General features: G+C 38.7%; 1 protein-coding gene across 1 annotated transcript in view; it reads left to right on the forward strand.

The window, feature by feature from the left end:
• Nucleotides 1-10,619: 10,619 nt before the first annotated feature.
• The window catches only part of LOC120531591, a 36,622-nt gene continuing 29,085 nt past the window's right edge, over nucleotides 10,620-18,156 (forward strand). Inside the window, exon 1 of the mRNA XM_039757137.1 lies at nucleotides 10,620-10,730. The gene's annotated coding sequence lies outside the window, so the exon portion shown is untranslated. The remainder of the gene's footprint in view (nucleotides 10,731-18,156) is intronic.

Genomic DNA, 18,156 nt, shown 5'->3' on the forward strand with positions numbered 1-18,156 from the left:
ATATATATATATGTATATGTATATATATATGTGTATATATATATATATATATATATATATATATATATATATATATATATATATAAAATAAGTAAAGATTTAGCTTATATAGCCAACCCCCTTGAGTTTCTCCATAGCACATGTCAAGTTAGTGGCACATTTCAATGTTTAAACCTCATCTTGTATTGTGCATCTTCATTTTCTATGTATTTATTTCTGTAGTCTGCAACGAAGAAAACTGTCTAGTCTAGAAGAGTCAGAAACAGAGTTTTGGTTGCATCACACCAGCAAATCCTGCTTAGTAATTAGCTGCTGTCATCATTGACCCATTTTTATCATGTTTAGATTAGTACTATTTACTACAACATCAGGGTTAAATCAAATAGAACAGCCAAACTTCAGTGCCAAGGGCATCCAAAATTTTACTTATAACTGAAATTTAAAAGCCTTTTTGCTCTACTTATGTGCCTTTTAATTACAGCTGAGTTGTCCACTAGTTTTGTTGTGTGTGTGTGGGTCCTGCCAACCCCGTCAGCACATTCTATATTGTTTGAAATATAACTTGCTTCAGAGTTATCATTTTTATCATAAGTAAACTATACTATTCAATATGCCTGGGGGAAATTAATTATGACAACACAGAAACTACTTAAAGATTTGGAGTCTTTCAATATTACTTTTTTTCAGGTTTTACCAATTTCTGTAATAAAACTATTGTATTGATTCTGAAAATTGTATACACATTCTTGTATAATCGGAGAGTTACAATAAAAAAAACTTAAGAAAAAAATGAGAAAAGGTGTGCTGATGCCTTCAATTTTTCAACATAAAACAATAGGTTTAAAATATAAGGAAGTGTTTGAATACAAATTATATTAAGGTCACATTGTCATGATCACAACGCCCACAACCTCAATGTGCAACTACATTGTCAGTAGCACATCTCGAGTGATAGGAGCCATCTAATTGTTTTGTTTTTTTTTTTGTATAGTCATTACACAGTGGGTTGTTTTATTTTACAAAGGCTATGGGTACAATTCTTAAAGTGGAGGAAAAGCAGATGAGCTATATGATACAGCTTACTAGTTTAATGATTCACCCCAGACAGACACGTCTCCATTCAAGAAGGTAACAGCTATGCAGCTGACCGATGAAAGAGTTAAAGAAGGCAGAGCCCTTGTAAAAGCAAAACACTATGCAATGCTCCTCATCTTGGTTTTCAAGAGCTTCTTTTCTGCCCAGGTTATCTGAAAAAATGGAACAATCAATTTTATGCAAATATCTAATTTCTAGACAATGCTTTGTAATTCATTTGAGAGTCTTGAGAAGTCCATCAAGCTGCATAGCAACTGGATTCAGCACTACACAAAATATAAGGAAAAAGAGACAGAAGATTTGAGGAGAGAAAAGGATTCTGAGGAAAACAATGTATACATATACATATTTTTTGTGCAGTTGTAGCATGTACTTTGGCGCCAGGTGATTCTGTCAGATGCTGAACAATCACTTTGCTGGATTTCCTTCTGTCTCCTTAAGAAGTGACCCTTAAACACTGTTCATCACAGGCAGACAGCTTTCTGCATCATCCACTGCGTTTTCTGTCTTCAGCTTTCAAAGTTTATTCAGACTTTATTTATGACAGCTCACATACCACATCTCGAAAATCCAGTTTAGTGTAGCATTGCTTGCTGACTGTTGCCTTTTTATACAAAAGCAAGATAAGGTGTTTTTAAAATGTGTTAGTTTATCCATTTCCAAACCTCACCTGGAGGGAACCATGTCTGTGTATTTCTAAACATTTAACAAGGTATCAGTAAGATTTTGTAATGGAAAAGATATTTTAATTAGTTTTTAATCTAGCAATATGCATTTGTGTTTAGTATTCTAAAGTTCCATAATTTTTAAAAAGTGAATAAGCAATACCAAAATACAGTGGGTAGCTTCAAGAATTATTTTGCTGTGTCACTTGAGACTTATGCACAGTACTGCAAACTTACAGTCCAGTAGAGTCTGTGTCTTTCCTGGAGGTCCTGAGAGAAAGACAGGAACAAGTAGTGGATGGGACTGTGGGTGCATACAAACCCAGCTCACTCACACTAAACCAGTTAACTTTAATATGTATGATGAAATCTAAAGGAGCAGGAGAGAATGTGCTCTGGGCTTGAAATAAATACACCATCCATTACCCTGTCAGGAAGAAGTAATGTAAAGTATGTGAACCCTTAATTTTACCTATATTAGCAAATCTAAAAAAATGTAAATGGCAACAAAAATATGTTGTACCATTAATTAAATGAATTATGCCTATCTTAAGCACAATGATTCTTCTTCTTTCGGCTGCTCCCGTTAGGGGTTGCCACAGCGGATCATCTTCTTCCATATCTTTCTGTCCCCTCCACCTTCATGTCCTCTCTCACCACATCCATAAACCTTTGTTTAGGTCTTCCTCTTTTCCTGTTCCCCAGCAGCTCTATCCTTAGCATCCTTCTCCCAGTATACCCAGCATCTCTCCTCTGCACATGTCCAAACCAACACAATCTCGCCTCTCTGACTTTGTCTCCCAACTGTCCAGCTTGAGCTGACCCTCTAATGTACTCATTTCTAATCCTATCCATCCTCGTCACACCCAGTGCAAATCTTAGCATCTTAAACTCTGTCACCTCCAGCTCTGTCTCCTGCTTTCTGGTCAGTGCCACCGTTACTGTGTCTTTTATTTTTCTATTCTTCGTTTTGTAAAGCACTTTGAGCTACATTTTTTTGTATGAAAATGTGCTATATAAATAAATGTTGTTGTTGTCTCCAACCGATATAACATAGCTGGTCTCACTACCGTCCTGTAGACCTTCCCTTTCACTCTTGCTTCAGTCTGTCACAAATTACTCCTGACACTCTTCTCCACCCATTCCACCCTGCCTGCACTCTCTTTTTCACCTCTCTTCCACAATCCCCATTACTCTGTACTGTTAATCCCGAGTATTTAAACTTGTCCATCTTCGCCAACTCTACTTCCTGCATCCAGGGTCTCCTCAACCTGCTTCCTACTATCGCTACAGATTACAATGTCATCAGCAAACATCATAGTCCACAGGGACTCCTGTCTAATCTTGTCTGTCAACCTGTCCATCACCATTGCAAATAAGAAAGGGCTCAGAGTTGATCCCTGATGTAATCCCACCTCCACGTTGAATGCATCCATCGCTCCTACTGCAGACCTCACCACTGTCATGCTTCCCTCGTACATATCCTGCACAACTCTTACGTACCTCTCTGCCACTCCCGACTTCCTCATACAATACCACAACTCCTCTTGAGGTCCCCTGTCATATGCTTTCTCCAGGTCCACAAAGACGCAATGCAACTCCTGGCCTTTTCTATACTTCTCCATCAACACTGTCAGAGCAAACATCACATCTGTGGTGCTCTTTCTTGGCATGAAACCATACTGCTGCTTACTAATCATCGCCTCACTTCTTAACCGAGCTTCCACTACTCTTTCCCATAACTTGATGCTGTGGTTCATCAATTATATTCCCCTGTAGTTACTGTAGTCCTGCACATCCCCCTTATTCTTAAATATCGGCACCAGTACACTTCTTCTCCACTCTTCAGGCATCCTCTCACTTTCCAAGATTCCATTAAAAAACACTTGTTAAAAACTCCACTGCCATCTCTCCTAAACACCTCAATGCTTCCACAGGTATGTCATCTGGACCAACGGCCTTTCCATTCTTCATCCTCTTCATAGCTGTCCTTACTTCCTCCTTGCTAATCCATTGCATTTCCTGATTCACTATGTCCACATCATCCAACATCTTCTCTCTCTTGTTCTCGTCATTCATCAACCTCTCAAAGTACTCTTTCCATCTGCTCAACACACTCTCCTCGCTTGTGAGTACGTTTCCATCTTTATCCTTTACTACCCTAACCTGCTACACATCTTTCCCAGCTGGGTCCCTCTGTCTAGCCAGGTCCTTTTCTCCCTCCTTAGTGTCCAGCCTCTCATACAACTCCTCATCATACTCCTTTTCTTTAGCCTTCGCCACCACTCTCTTCACCTTGCGCCTTATCTCCTTGTACTCTTGTCTACTTTCTGCATCTCTCTGACTATCCCACTTCTTCTTTGCCATCCTCTTCCTCTGTATACTCTCCTGTATTTCCTCATTCCACCACCAGGTTTCCTTTTCCTCCTTCCTCTTTCCAGATGTCACGCCAAGCACCCTTCTTGCTGTCACCCTTACTACATCTGCTATAGTTTCCCAGCTGTCTGGTAACTCTTCACTGCCACCCAGTGCCTGTCTCACCTCCTCCCTAAACTCAACCTTGCAGTCTTCCCTTTTCAACTTCCACCATTTGATCCTTGGCTCTGCCCTCGCTCTCTTCCTCTTCTTGATCTCCAACGTCATCCTAATGATTCTTGTGGACAAATCAAAATGTCGAATCAATAAGCAGAGAAGCATTCTTTACAAGCTACGTAAACAGAACAACATATGTTTTACTTGCCAACCAACCTATCACATCTGTGGTGAGGAATATTGCTATTCTTTCAAATAAAATTGCCTTGACATCTCCAAATTTATCAGAATGAATAACCTGCCTTAGGTTTTACCACATTCTATTGGACTGAGATCTAGCCACTGATTCGACCTTTCCAAAACATGACATTTCTGCCCTTTTCATCTATTCTTTGTTCAATTTGCTAGAATGATTAGGATGATTGTCAAGCTGTAAAGATCTTTTTTGTCTCAGGTAAAACTCTGACACAGAAGGCATTGTTAACATTTTGATATCACTCTGAATTCATACTTCTATCAGTGATTGTAAGTTCTTCATATCCACAGACAGAAATGGAGTAATAAACGATAACACACTCACATTCAGAGTAGCACGGTGGTGCACTGGTAGCGCTGCTGCCTCACAGTAAGGAGATCTGGGTTTGCTTCCCGGGTCCTCCATGCGTGGAGTTTACATATTCTCCCCGTGTCTGTGTGGGTTTCCAAAGACATGCAGGTTAGGTGCATTGGCAATCCTAAATTGTCCCTAGTGTGTGCTTGGTGTTTGTGTGTGTGTACCCTGCGGTGGGCTGGCACCCTACCTGGGATTTGTTCCTGCTTTGTGCCCTGTGTTGCCTGGGATTGGGTCCAGTAGACCCCCCCATGACCCTGTGTTAGGATATAGCAGGTTGGATAATGACTGATTGACAGACACTCACATTCATGCTTGACAGAGGAGACCAGGTTATATACTAGTTGACACGTTCACCTTTTTGCCAGGTGTGATTCATATTTATAGTGTGCTACAAGTTCAGTTTTTGACACTTCCACCCAGAAAACATACTTTGAAAAACCTATAGAGTGATTAACATTGCTGCTCTGCAGCTTATACTCTAATGCTAAGGTGTGAATATTCACACATTTAGACAAAGTTTCTGTCCTCTTTAATTATTTTATTCCTTATTTGTAGACTAATGCAAAATCATGAATTCCAAAATGTTTTGTTACAGTTTCATAACACTCTCCAGACTCATGAGCATCTTGCTGCAGTGGCCAGAGGTTTTCACACATAATGTGAATAGTGTATAACTCTTTTCTGTATGGGTAAGATTGAACTGACTAATTTATTCTCTTTATGTGGTAAATTTTATCTTAGTGATCGGAACTTTGATGGGTTATCTTGGCACCCAATTATTTCTGTACATGGCTAAACTTATAGAAATACAGATGTACCGTAGGTCTGTCTATTCTATTTATCTATCTATCAGGCCACCCTCATGAAGTCTGTTTCTGATTGTTTGGTCAGAGACATTCACACCAGTGACCGGCTGGAGGTCATTTTGTAGGGCTCTGGCAGTGTTCATCCTGTTCCACATTGCCCAAAGGAGCAGATACTGGTCCTACTGATGGGTTAAGGACCTTCTAAAGCCCTGTCCAGCTCTCTTGGAGTAACTGCTTGTCTCCTGGAATCTCCTCCATGCGCTTGAGACTGTGCTGGGAGACGCAGCAAACCTTCTGGCAATGGCATGTATTGATGTGCCATCCGGGAGAAGTTGGACTATCGATGCAACCTTTGTAGGGTCCCGGTATCACCTCATAGTACCACTAGTGACACTGACTGTAGCCAACTGCAAAACTAGTGAAAAAACAGATGAGCAGGGAAAAATGACAGTGGCCTCCACCTGTTAAACCATTCCTGTTTTGTGGGTCGTCTCATTGTTCCCCCTTTAGTGCACCTATTGTTAATTTCATTAACACCAAAACAATTGAAACTGATTAACAACCCCCACTGCTACTTAACTGAGCAGCTCAATATCCCTGAAATAAATATATTAAATATATATATATATATATATATATATAAACTGTATATATGTATGTATGTATGTTTATAATTAGAGCTAGTTTTAACAAAGTAGTGTAGTAGTAGTAGTATGTGTGTATGATAGAATAATGATATTCTACTTCACTATAATTAGCTCTACTTATAAACCCAGTCAGTACAGTATATACTGTAGAAGGTTGCAGTTGTGCTTTACTTGAAATTGTCCCTTTCTGTAGTCCATGCATTCATTTATCTAACCAGCTTATCCTGTTCAAGGTCCAAGGTACTGCTTCTTATTCCAGCAGCCTTGAGCAGATGGGGTGCTAGTCAATTACAAGATATACAGTGGTGTGAAAAACTATTTGCCCCCTTCCTGATTTCTTATTCTTTTGCATGTTTGTCACACAAAATGTTTCTGATCATCAAACACATTTAACCATTAGTCAAATATAACACAAGTAAACACAAAATGCAGTTTTTAAATGATGGTTTTTTATTATTTAGGGAGAAAAAAAATCCAAACCTACATGGCCCTGTGTGAAAAAGTAATTGCCCCCTTGTTAAAAAATAACCTAACTGTGGTGTATCACACCTGAGTTCAATTTCCATAGCCACCCCCAGGCCTGATTACTGCCACACCTGTTTCAATCAAGAAATCACTTAAATTGGAGCTGCCTGACACAGAGAAGTAGACCAAAAGCACCTCAAAAGCTAGACATCATGCCAAGATCCAAAGAAATTCAGGAACAAATGAGAACAGAAGTAATTGAGATCTATCAGTCTGGTAAAGGTTATAAAGCCATTTCTAAAGCTTTGGGACTCCAGCGAACCACAGTGAGAGCCATTATCCACAAATGGCAAAAACATGGAACAGTGGTGAACCTTCCCAGGAGTGGCCAGCCGACCAAAATTAACCCAAGAGCGCAGAGACGACTCATCCGAGAGGTCACAAAAGACCCCAGGACAATGTCTAAAGAACTGCAGGCCTCACTTGCCTCAATTAAGGTCAGTGTTCACGACTCCACCATAAGAAAGAGACTGGGCAAAAACGGCCTGCATGGCAGATTTCCAAGACGCAAACCACTGTTAAGCAAAAAGAACATTAGGGCTCATCTCAATTTTGCTAAGAAACATCTCAATGATGGCCAAGACTTTTGGGAAAATACCTTGTGGACTGATGAGACAAAAGTTGAACTTTTTGGAAGGCAAATGTCCCGTTACATCTGGCGTAAAAGGAACACAGCATTTCAGAAAAGAACATCATACCAACAGTAAAATATGGTGGTGGTAGTGTGATGGTCTGGGGTTGTTTTGCTGCTTCAGGACCTGGAAGGCTTGCTGTGATAGATGGAACTATGAATTCTACTGTCTACCAAAAAATCCTGAAGGAGAATGTCCGGCTATCTGTTCGTCAACTCAAGCTGAAGCGATCTTGGGTGCTGCAACAGGACAATGACCCAAAACACACCAGCAAATCCACCTCTGAATGGCTGAAGAAAAACAAAATGAAGACTTTGGAGTGGCCTAGTCAAAGTCCTGACCTGAATCCAATTGAGATGCTATGGCATGACCTTAAAAAGGCGGTTCATGCTAGAAAACCCTCAAATAAAGCTGAACTACAACAATTCTGCAAAGATGAGTGGGCCAAAATTCCTCCAGAGCTCTGTAAAAGACTCATTGCAAATTATCGCAAACGCTTGATTGCAGTTATTGCTGCTAAGGGTGGCCCAACCAGTTATTAGGTTCAGGGGGCAATTACTTTTTCACACAGGGCCATGTAGGTTTGGATTTTTTTTCTCCCTAAATAATAAAAAACCATCATTTAAAAAAGGCATTTTGTGTTTACTTGTGTTATATTTGACTAATGGTTAAATGTGTTTGATGATCAGAAACATTTTGTGTGACAAACAAGCAAAAGAATAAGAAATCAGGAAGGGGCCAAATAGTTTTTCACACCACTGTACTTCTGTTATGCCAGTTTAGTGCTACTAATTTATGTTGGAGGAAAACCCATACAGACATAGTGAAAACCTACAAACTCCACAATGGAAAGTGGAATGGACTCAGACTCAGGACTCTCTGGATTTGAAAGGCAACCCACAGCACTTTTTCCAACATGTACTTTGCAGAGTTAACTTCCCAATGTAATTTCAGAAAGCTTGTAAACATATAGCAACCCGAATGTAACCAACTATCCATTTTTTAAACCTGCTTAATCCAAGTTCATGGTTGTGCTGAGTGTAGGACAGAAACACCAAGCCAACTACAATACATTGATCTCAAAACAACTTTTACTGTGTATACTGAAGTCTCTACGTGCAAAGCTGAGGCAGGGCGGGACATATGGAGATAAGCGCACTATGGAGGAATATTTCGGACAAAATGAAATAAATAAATAAATGCGTAAATAAATAAAAGTACTGTGAAATGTGAGCATAAATAAATAAATGTGTCATGAAATGAGAGCCTTAATAAATAAATATGTCATGAAATGAGAGCATAAATAAATAAATGTGTCACGAAATATGTTTTTCGTTGCTTATTTATTTATTTCATTTTGTCCGTAACATTCCTGCAAACCGTCATGAAATACGGCTTGAAATAAAACTGTCACTTTCACTCGTCAAAGTTGAGAGGGTGGGCTCTAACACGCCCTCTAGTTACTGATTGGTGAATCGATAGCACAAGAATTAATTAGAAAAATGCTTACTACTGCCGATGAAATGGATTCTGCCGAAGATATTACGTATTTCAGAGGGAGAATTGAAGATTTATCGGAATGTTGCCGGCCCTTTTAGACTCCGATATAGATTAAACTGTTTTTGAAATTATCGAAGAACAGGTGGAACGGACTCTACTACACTGCAGTTCAGGTGATGCAGTACCCTGCTCTGGATGTCCATCCTTTGACATTCCAGCTGAGTCAATAGAACACCTTCTGTTATGCGTTTTAAAAGTACGACCGATTACAGATCTCTATGGTGTATTGGAGAAGACGATCACAAGGCGAATGAGCCAGTTTGATATACGGCTGTATTAGTTTAGGTACTTTGACATGGAATGCCCAAAGCAGCTCCACCTAATATTTTGAACTGAACAACTTTACCACTGATCAGAGCTGTACAGTTGTTTGAAAAAGTAGCTGTGAATATGCAACTGACTTTCTACTCGTAAAACAAGGGTCAAATACTCAGTTCTAAAAGGGCCGCCAACATTGTAATTTCTTCCGATAAATCTTTAATTCTCTCTGTGAAATGCGTAATATCTTCGGCAGAATCCATTTCATCGGAAGTAGTAAGCATTTTTCTAATTAATTCTTGTGCTATCGATTCACCAATCAGTAACTAGAGGGCGTGTTAGAGCCCACCCTCTCAACTTTGACGAGTGAAAGTGACAGTTTTATTTCAAGCCGTATTTCATGACGGTTTGCAGGAATGTTACGGACAAAATGAAATAAATAAATAAGCAACGAAAAACATATTTCGTGACACATTTATTTATTTATGCTCTCATTTCATGACATATTTATTTATTAAGGCTCTCATTTCATGACACATTTATTTATTTATGCTCACATTTTACAGTACTTTTATTTATTTACGCATTTATTTATTTATTTCATTTTGTCCGAAATATTCCTCCATAGCGCACAGCCCGCCTGTGACATAAGAAAAGAGGAGGACGTGCTGATAGTTGTAGGAGATGGGTGTAGTTGGGGGCTGAACTATAATCATCAACAACAAGTGACTTTTAAATTGTTCATGTTACTAGCAATATTACTTGATTTTACTGCTGTTTATTGGTGCGGTTGTAACAAAAATGTTCATCTTTATTTTCTTACGTAATTAGGGAATGGCTTTGTGAAGATGGAAAACATCCAGCTCCTCTATTGTTTAGGACTCTGCAGGTAAACTACCAAATTTAATACAACCCCCTTATATTACGTACCTTTTAACAAGCATTTAACTTGTTCAGCTGAATAAAAAGTGACCCAACGCTCATTGAAGATTTAAAACAATTTACAGTTTCAGACCTATTCAACAAATATTAGTCTCGTATTGAAAATAGCATAAGTGCAAAAAGTCATTGGTTTAAAATGAAGGACTGTAATTGAGCAATACTGCTAATATTTTCTAACAAACCTTTTTCGCGTCAAGCGCCTGCATGCTGTCTGGGAAATGATCTAGGATACGCACGCGCAGTGTTGCTTGGAGACGCCCGGGCGCGCCACAGCGTGCAGTTTCCAGCGGCGGGAGCTTGGCAACGAAGAACTTCCGTAACGCGTCGTGGCAAGACAGGGGGCGTCGTGAGCGTGCGAGCCTGCCAGCGGGCGAGTAGGCGGGCACCATTCAAATGACTTTCTGAGCGGTGGCATCCAGCTGGTTCAGGCGCTACTGAGATATAGAGAGACAGAAGTAAGTTTCCGAATCGCGTTTTTCAGAACCAAAAGGGAAGAGTGGTTAAACAAAATTAGGCATGGCGTTAAAATATAGCACAATTTCATTTTCTGATTATAGCTGAAACAGCAAGGAGTTTTACAATTACTGGCAATCTTACCTTTCCCGGGGTGTAATCCTTCCATCAATTTGTCAGTTCTACAAAATAAATAATGACTAATGTAAAATGAAAACTTGCCATTTACTGAAAATATGTCAAACGCAAAAGAAAAACGTGCACTATGTAATAATAAAGCTAATAATGCAATTATATTGCTCTTTTTCAAACAGTTTTGATGTTCAGGCTTTGTACAGTTTATCATATTGTACAAATCAATGCTTCAATGTGTAGAATAAATATATTTACGTCGCCCTACAAAATAATTCGTTTTACTTTTACTTGTAAAAATGTATTTTTTATTGCAAAACAGCTTGATAAAAAGGATTTTTGTTTAAGAGAGAGATACTTGTCATCAGATAACTAAAAATCAACAACTGAAATAAACTGCTTGTGTAAATATTCTAGACTCTGTTCTCTGATAGTTTTTTTTAATGTAACTGACATTTCCTAAAAAATATGCTTGGTTTAACTTTGACTAATGTCTTTGTGATGCTGAAGTTACCAGGATAAGAAACTCCAGTCTGTTTAGGGATTTTTGGCGTGAATCCGAAGAAATTATTTTAAAATAAATTATAAAAAAAAAAAAAAATCAAAACGCTTTGAAGGACCCTATAGCTCTGCTGTCTACCCATAGGACATTTTTACTGCTAAAAGTTTGATCTTTGATGGCTCATTAACAATTAGCAGAGATTTGTGTTTCATTTAAGGATCAACTTTGTCATAGATGTTTCAAAAATATTTAGGAGAAATAGCTTTAGGGAAAAAGAAGACATGAGATAAAACTAGAATGTAAAAGGAGTGAAAATTGGGAATTTGGTTTGAAAAGTATGGTATATTTTGTGAGATTTCTTTCTAGTCTTGTTTTAATCTCAAAAATTCTTTTTGTTTAATTATTATTGTACAGATGTCCCACTACTTCATTGTTAGTTGGAGGGCTCATTTCTACACACTCTACTTTATATTCCACTTTCTTCTTAGTTTTTCATAGAAACAAATGCAAAAAAATTAGAAAGTTGTAAATGCTTCAACAAGAGGGAAAGATGTGGAGTATAGTGAGGTATTGTTTGGGATAGCCAGAAGCATTTTAATATTTTTTTATCCTCACTGGGAATACTTGCATATAAGACTGAAGAACATTGTAAAGAAGGTAGAGGTAAAAGGATGAAATGCTCCATTTGGCAACGTGTTAACTGTGTGGATCTCTTTTTGGGAATCGTTGACTTAATACTCAAGGGATACAAGCCACATAGTGCAAAGAAAAGGACATGGGTCAAAATGAGAGTGGAGTAAGGTCCATCAGTCAGCTGGGTTCCACTTTACCACTGACCTTTACTGTATATAGGTGGAAAGAAAGAAACCATTACTCAAAATGATTGATCTCAGGGTCTGCCTAGGAGTTATAAGACAGAGCAGGATCAAACTAGAGAAGGTAGGGGAAAAGGCTTTGTCGAAAGATGAAAGTGAAATTGAGCTCTTCAGTTAGAATTAAAACTGCTATGTGTACTACTAACATGGGCACTGTCCATGACCCAAGAGATACTTACGTTGGTGGCCCCATCATGTTATGGAGACTTTTCTTAAAATCAGCGGCTGGGAACTATAAGAGTTAAAGAGAAAATACAAAGTTCTAGAAATTATTGCAGGGATGCTTGTTTTAGTCTAGTAAAAAAAAGTAAAGCCTAGGAAAAGATTTACCTTTCAGCACAACAATGATTGTAAGTACAAGGCCAAAGCAATATTGGAGCGGCTCAGCAGTAAAATGGTGAACAGGCTCGAGTGGCAAAGTCAGGAGTTCTTAGCCACACTCCTAGAAACTGGAGTGGACAAATCTGCCAAGCTGAATAGGCAAAACTTGTACCGTACCAGTGTGCAGAACTGATAAACACCTTTCCAGAAAGACTAAGAGCTATTTTTTGTAGCAATAAATAATGTGTACAGACTGAACGTTTATGCAAATAGCAAGTTTTAGTTGTTGACCTTAAGATACCTGGTAAGATATAACTATTTTGATCCTAAATGTTCTTCTTTTGCTTTCCAGTTTGTGATAACAATACAGATTAGGAAAAGATGTGGAATTAAATGCAGTTCTTCCTGAACTTTTACAGGATCTTATTTCTTTAGCAGCTTCATTTTTGTGAATCTGTTAATAGTCCATCTTTTCATTTTATGCACCCTCTTAATTCCAGCAGTATCAGGCACAAGGTTAGAACCGATGCTGGAAGGCCCATCACAGGGTATCAGTTGTCACAGGTGGCTGGGTGCGGTCAGCAATCAGCCGCCGCCCTGCAATCAAGGCCGGAGTCGGGTGAGGAGGAAGACGAGGTCGGTGCAGAGGAGGCGAGGAGAGGCCCAAGTGTGATTTGTGTGTGAAGAAGAAAGTGGCTATTGAGAGCCTGGACTTTGGGAGACTGTGGGGCTTGGTGGCGGTGCACGTAAGACTTTGTATATAATAGAACTGTGAATAAACGTGTAGTGATGGCTGAAACGGTGTCCGCCTGTGTGTGTGTCTGGGCCGCCCTATTTCACACAGTTCAACACACATCCATAAGAAGGACCGAACTAAAGACACCATTTAACACATGCTAAGTCTTGGGCCCTGCCCGATTTGTGTTGTCCGGGTTAGAGGGCAGCGTATTCCATAACCCCTGCTTTTTCACTGTCGCTTTGTGATATACTTGACACATCACACCATAATATCTTTCATATTCTGATTATTTGCTTACACATATGTAAAGCTATACTGCATCAACAGTAAATTATTGAGTCATACAACTGAATAAAGTAATACATACTGTAAATTGCATTAAACATACATACACATAAACAAGTCATGACTAAATAATAAAGTCTATTAATACTGCAACTGAATTTGGTCAGCTGATAAAAGAGGAGAGCAAAACAAAACCACAGTTACCAGTATTGGCAAAGAAAATAAAACCCTTGCAGGTCCACAGTCTGCTGTAGCAGTCAAAGACACATTTCTGATGATCAGTGTTGGCTGGCCAGTCTTCCACTTCTGGACATTCTGCAGTGTCGTCCATAAATGCTGACCAGTGTGTAATAAGCAGCAGGTTCAATCCTTTTATTGTTTAATCCCAGGATTAGTATACCAAGGAGATCAACAGAATAGAGTCATGTCAGTAACAGTCCATAATTACTGCCAAGCTGTTATGCATGTTCAGAAGACTAACAAACAGAGTTGCGAAGTGACTAGTCTGTCCAGCAGCACTAAATGTGTGACCCATATTTACAGCGAATGCTGAGACTAATGGGGCACCTTCACACAAACAGGCAGATGATTCTGTACCTAAAGGACTGGCCTCCCGTATTAGTTTTGTTCATGTTTTGCACCTTAATATACCATTGTTACATTTTAGGAGGATATTACCATACTGTCTACAGTAACTGGAAACTCGTGTAAAAAAAGATTAAGATGTTCATACTTACTAGTTCTAGTAATAATCTTGGAAGCAGCATGTTTAGTGAACTGAAACTTACAGATAATTCATCAGCCTTTAAATAATGCATCACAGAGTCAATTACATGAGAAATGAATGATTTGCAGTATCTATATCCTGCATACTTGCAATACATCCATCCATCCATCCATTTTCTAACCCGTTGAATCCGAATACAGGGTCACGGGGGTCTGCCGGAGCCAATCCCAGCCAACACAGGGCACAAGGCAGGAACTAATCCTGGGCAGGGTGCCAACCCACCGCAGGACAAACACAAACACACCCACACACCAAGCACACACTAGGGCCAATTTAGAATCGCCAATCCACCAAACCTGCATGTCTTTGGATTGTGGGAGGAAACCCACGCAGACACGGGGAGAACATGCAAACTCCACGCAGGGAGGACCCGGAAAGCGAACCCGGATCTCCCAACTGCGAGGCAGCTGCGCCACCGTGCCGCCCCTGCAATACATTGTTTTTGTATTATTTTTAAAAGCATTCACACATAATATCATTGTTATTATTTTCCGTCTGTCTGTCTGGATGAAACCACTCCGCTCCTGGTAGACTGGTTTCCATAAAATCTTATTTTTCAAAGAAATTGGTCAGGAAAGTTTAAATTTCGTTGAGATACCTTGGACGCTGTACACATTTTTTAAAACTGAAAAACTTAATTTGAAAACCATTGATGAATTTTTGAAGTCACCTATCTTAAAATAGAGCAACAATCTGTGCTATTTCTATTAGAGACGAGTTTACTGTTTCAGTATTGTCACTAGAAAGGTTATTTCAATTTGTATATTTGCCTCTTTTAGTTGATGTAACAACTGCTTACACAAAACTATGACACACTACTTCCTTTTTCTGTTGTCCTACTAAATCATCCCAGGTTGGTTAAATGATCTTCATAACCATTGTGCCTTTTAAGAGTGTGTTCTTGCTGTCCCCAAATCCAGAAATGCCAAAGAAACAAGAAGAGAAGGTTTTCATTACAACTAAATTCAGTAGAAAAGTAAGGCACAGGACTTTGGAGGCAAAACTATAAGAAATGGGGTACTAAGGCAAAATAAAAAGACCTTTTACACCTTCCCTTGTCTATACCTTCTAATTTTCTTCCTCCTTGCAGCTCTATCCTTCCTCCTCCTGCCAGGTGAACTTTCATCTACTCTCTACCCAGTATTAAGTTCACTGGAGTAATGGCCACTGGCCTCTTTTAAGTCAGATCCGTGATGTCTTTCTGAGAGCACTTCTTGTCTCCACTGAAACACTTCCCAGACAGAAATAACCCTACAAATCCTCTGGGGTCATCTGCCCAGCTCTCCTTCTGGCAGCCCCAGATATGTGTCCCTGCCAGCCTATCTTTAACAAAAGAACCAGACAACTCTGCAGGGGACGCAGCAGTAGTCTCCTGCCAGGAGTGGGAATTACTATTAATATACATTGGTGGCAATGTATATTGTGTGCATCCCCCACAGAGTTTCAGTTATCTTTATATCCTTTGGATAACTTAAGATTCTCTCTTGCCTCAGTCCCTTTATGAATAGGTTAAGACTGGCCTCCTGTCCAGAATGTGTTCCATCTCCTGCTGATACTGGCTGTGACCTCAATTACTTTTATACTGTAAAAGTAAGATCAGTTTCAAACAAGTAAAGCAAAAAAGACTTCTCACGGCTACATTACCTACAGTGTAGTGCAATTTCTGCATTAAGAGCTCCATCCAATGTTGTGCAAAATGAGCTTCCCTAAATAATTTAACTTGTTATTAAAATCCTGTGGTGGGATGGCATCCTGCCCAGGGTTTGTTTCCTGCCTTGCACCCTGTGTTGGCTGGGATTGGCTTCAGCAGACCCCCGTGACCCTGTAGTTCTGGATATAGCGCGTTAGATGATGGATGGAAGTTATTAAAATCTTTATAATAACCCATAACAATTTTCTACCATATGAGCAATGTAATTTCATATTCAGAAATGTATTTATTGCTTTTGTAATATGTGAAATAGCACTCAGGCTGAAACACTAGCTCTGTTGGTCGTGGTTGCACATGTGCAACCTGAACACTCCAGTTTGGCAATGGGACTACAGGTCCTTATTCTCAACCATAACATGGACATCCTTTTTTATTTTTATGTTTCTACTTCCTGCTTGAGCTTTTCCCAGTCAAGGTTATGCAGAGCAAGTACCATTTACTCCCTTATTAGTAGCAACATTAATTAAAAAATGAAGAAGATGAATATTAGGAATGTTTTCTGCACAAGACATTACACTGATCATTAAATCAGACCATCTGACAGCACTAAATTTGATAAAACTATCAAGAAAGCTTTATTTTTATTTATTTATTCTTTATTTTTCCAAAGTGGCATGATAGCCTTTGTTCAAAGAAGCGCATAGTCGTGATGCAGAATGAACAAGTACGTAGATAATTATTTTTTCAGTCGTTTGCTGGTTTTGCACTGCCCAGAAAACTCCTGTTAGTGCTGTGATTAGCGCTGCCATCACACAACCCCAGAATCTTTTGTTCAAGTTGTGCAGTGTGTGTAGTCTGCAGGTTATTTCCATGCTATTGTGGCTTGTCCTATTTCACCCTAGTTCTGCACTTGAGAAGATCCTGTTTCAAATTAGGTGGTTAATAGCCAAAATGTTTTTCTGCACAGTGGGTTGTTGCAAGGGTCTCCATTTGTTTAATGTTTAATCTATAATGCTATATTTTGTGATATTTATAATGTCAGAGGTTATCACATTAATCTAATGTTAATTAATCAACAAAGGCTACACCCATGCATTCTATTGGCTGAGTGATTTTTTGTGACATGAGTGGTGCATGGCTTGCTAGTTATTAGTGAAAGAGTGCTGATACTATTAGTTGGGTAAGTTATTGTTAACATTAGACAAGTCTGTACATAGAGAGATACATTGTAGTATGGCCCCACCAGAATTTTCATATGACAAATATGAATCATTTTAATCTGCTAATGCTGCAAATTAAAACCATTCAACATTCACTGACACTATAATTTATTAGCAAAGCACCGCAATGGCCAGTTATCCATCAAGGTCCATTGCAGCCAACAATTTAAGCTTGAGACTTCAAAATAGAGTTTAAGTCTCAAACTGTTTTTTTGTTTTTTTTTTCTCAAAATGATTATGTATATTAAGTATGAATAAGAATTAACCACAAACCTTCCACAACCAACATTTAACAGTAATGTAAAAATACAGTTTTTACATCATTTAAGTTTGAAATCATTGCACACCACAATGCCACTGGGTGTTAAGATACTTTATGTTTACTATTTCATTGTTTTGCCTGCTTTACAGTTGTATATTGATTAACCTTTTCTGGCTCATTTTAGGTTTTGAAATATGCACATTTTTACTTTCTTAACAGTGTTCTTTTTTGAAGCTTAAATTATCTGAAATATTTTGCAACATTTTCATTAGCATTTTGTGGTTTGATTGTGTACCACAATGCTAGGCAATTGATCCGGAAGTACGTAGCTAGTGACATCGCCCTGTAGATATAAAGATCACTATGTACGCTTCCTAATCATCTGAGATTATGGAGAAAAACATCTATTATTATCCTTTATTCACTTAGATTTCTGGTTAAATATTTTTGTGCAAATATTATTTTGAATCCGATTTAGGGTTTTGATTTATGATTTGATGATAGTGTTTACTTGACTTCCCATTCACGAATACTATTTCTCTTTTGGCTCAGATCTCCTTTTCTGGTCCTTTACACACAGCAGTTCAATTTGGATTCTATTTAAAGCTACCTGATACTGTAAAATGCTATCAAAAAACTTGTGTTTTATGTACT

This window comes from Polypterus senegalus, chromosome 6 (genome assembly GCF_016835505.1).
Source record: "Polypterus senegalus isolate Bchr_013 chromosome 6, ASM1683550v1, whole genome shotgun sequence".
Lineage (NCBI taxonomy): Eukaryota > Metazoa > Chordata > Cladistia > Polypteriformes > Polypteridae > Polypterus > Polypterus senegalus.